Source organism: Nicotiana tabacum, chromosome 12, assembly GCF_000715075.1.
Source record: "Nicotiana tabacum cultivar K326 chromosome 12, ASM71507v2, whole genome shotgun sequence".
In the NCBI taxonomy this organism is placed as follows: Eukaryota; Viridiplantae; Streptophyta; class Magnoliopsida; order Solanales; family Solanaceae; genus Nicotiana; species Nicotiana tabacum.
In genome coordinates, this window is record NC_134091.1 from 127,143,975 (window position 1) to 127,147,180 (window position 3,206).

The following is a 3,206-nucleotide window of genomic DNA, read 5'->3' on the forward strand; positions in this document are numbered from 1 at the left end:
TGTCCTTAAAGACACAGTTCAGCACAGTGCTGCCAAGGATGTTACTATTGGAGAGGATAGGGTATTGAGGATGCAGGGTCGGATTTGTGTGCCCAATGTAGATGGGCTGCATGAGTTTATTCTTGACGAGGCCCACAGTTCGTCGCATTCCATTTATCTGGGTGCCGCAAAGATGTATCAGGACTTGAGACAACATTATTGGTTGAGAAGGGTGAAGAAAGATATAGTGGATTTGTAGCTTGGTGTTTAAATTGTCAACAGGTGAAGTACGAGCATCAGAGACCGGGCGGATTGCTCCAAAAACTTGAAATTCCGGAGTGGAAGTGGGAGCGTATTACCATGGACTTCGTAGTTGGACTCCCATGCACTTTGAGGAAGTTTGATGATGTTTGGGTAATTGTGGATCGGTTGACCAAGTTCGCGCATTTTATTCCAGTCGGTACTACTTATTCTTCAAAGCGGTTGGCTGAGATTTATATCCGTGAGATTGTTCGCTTACATGGTGTGCCAGTGTCCATCATTTCAGATCAAGGCACGCAGTTTACATCAAATTTTTGGAGAGCAGTGCAGCGAGAATTAGGTACACATATTCAGTTGAGTACAACATTTCACCCTCAGACGGACGGAGAGTCCGAGCGCACTATTCAGATATTGGAGGATATGCTACGCGCTTGTGTCATTGATTTTGGGGTTTCTTGGGATCAATTTCTGCCACTCGCGGAGTTTGCCTACAACAAAAGTTACCAATCGAGCATTCAGATGTCTCCATATGAGGCTTTGTATGGGAGACAGTGTAGATCTCCGATGGGTTGGTTTGAGCCGGGTGAGGCTAGGCTATTGGGTACTGGCTTGGTTCAGGATGCTTTGGAGAAGGTTAAATTGATTCGGGAGCAGCTTCACACGGTGCAGTCTAGATAGAAGAGTTATGCCAACAGGAAGGTCTGTGATGTTGCTTACATGGTTGGGGAGAAGGTGGTGCTCAAGATTTCACCCATGAAGGGCGTGTTGAGGTTCAGGAAGAAGGGCAAGTTGAGCCCTCGGTATATTGGGTCGTTTGAGGTACTTCAGAGGATTGACGAGGTGGCTTACAAGCAAGCCTTGCCACCTAGTTTGTCGAGTGTGCATCCAGTATTTCATGTTTCTATGCTCCGTAAGTATATCGGCGATCCGTCTCATGTTTTGGATTTCAGCACAGTTCAGTTGGATGGTGATCTGACTTATGATGTGGAGCTGATGGTCATTTTGGACAGGCAGGTTCGAAAGTTGAGATCAAAGAACTCACTTCAATGAAAGTGCAGTAGGGAGGCCAGCCAGTCGGAGAAGCTACCTGGGAGATTGAGCGGGAGATGAGGAGCAAATATCCACACCTATTTGAGACTCCATGTATGATTCTAAACCCGTTCGAGGACGAATGTTTGTTTAAGAGAGGGAGAATGTAACAACCCGGCCGGTTATTTTGAGTATTACAGCCCCGTTCCCCCTATTTACTGCTCACTTTATGCTTTTACAATTGTTATGTGACATGTCAGGATAATTGGTACGGGTCGGGTGAGGTTTTGAAATGAATTGGAACACTTAGTTCCAAGGATTTAAAGCTTAAGTTGAAATAATTTACCGGATGTTAACTTATGTGTAAACAACCCCGGAATAGAGTTTTGATGATTTCAATAGCTTCGTATGGTAATTTTGGACTTAGGATCGTGTCCTGAAAATTATTTGGAAGCTTGTAGCTAAATTAGGCTTGAAATGGCGAAAATAGGAAGTTTAAGTTTGGAAGATTGACCTGGGAGTTGACTTTTTGATATCGGGGTCGGAATCTAGTTCTGAAAATTTTCATAGGTCCGTTATGTTTTTTATGACTTGTGTGCAAAATTTGAAGTCAATCGAACTTGATTTGATCGGCTTCGTCATCGAATATAGAAGTTTGAATTCGATAGTTCATTTAAGCTTCAATTGGGGTGTGATTCATGTTTTTAGTATTGTTTGATGTGATTTAAGGCATCGACTAAGTCTTTATGATGTTTTAGTACTTGTTGGCATATTTGGTTGAGGTCCTGAGGGCCTCGGGTGGATTTCGAATGGTTAACAAAATTTAATTTGGATAGTTCTTGAATGCTTCGATGTCATTTCTTCAAGAATAAGTGGTATCATATTAAGAAAATGAGTTCCAAATTAAGTTTTGATTTAAGCATTACGTCCATATTAAAATTTCGGAGCCATAGCAAAAAGAATCGTCGAATTCAGATATCGTATGAGAGAGTTATGCTCATTTCCGTGTCGGAAAAGATTTTCCGTCGCCGCCAGCGCCCAGGGTAGCGCGGGGCGCTAGACTTGGCGCTGGGAATTTTTGGGATTCTGGAAACTGCACCACAGGCAGCGCCCCACGCTACCTATAGCGCTACAAACAAAAGGGGCTCTATAAATGGGGGAGTTTCGTTTTTTTTACATAAACAAAGTTGGGGAGCTCGGTTTGGGAAATTTTTAGATGCAAACTTCACAAATTGGACTGGGGTAAGTAATCTTAACTTGATTTGGTCCGTTATTCATGAATCTAACACTATTTCCAGCACCTATTTCGTGATTTGGGGGGATTAAAATAGAAATTGTTTCAAAAATGATTTGAGGGTTTGAAGTCCGAATCAGAGTCGGAATTTAGTAATTTTTGTATGGTTGGACTCGTGGTTGAATGGGCGTTCATATTTTGTAACTTTTGTCGGGTTCCGAGACGTGCGTCCCACTACTGATTTTTGAGTTGAATTTCGGATTTTATTGTGAAATTTAGCATTTTCATACGGAATTGATTCATATACCTCGTATTGATTGTATCGAATTATTTTGACTAAGATTCGAGGCATTAGGAGGCTGAATCGCGAGGAAAAGGCTTATTGGAATAAAGAATTGCTCGGATTGAGGTAAGTAACACTTCTAAATTTGGTCCTGAGGATATAAAACCCCGAATTTTGTGATATGTGATTGATTTTGAGGTGACGGGCGTATGGACGTGCACCATAAGAATTGTGACTTGATAAATTTCATGGAACTGTGTAGTTGAATAATCTGTTGTTATCCGTATATTTTTCACGTATTAGAGAAATCGAACTATAAATCATGTTTAAACCATGTGTTGACACTGTAGGGACCCACATAGGTCGCGTACATGTTGAATTATCTGCTAAATTATTATTTTGTACTCAGTCACGGTTTTA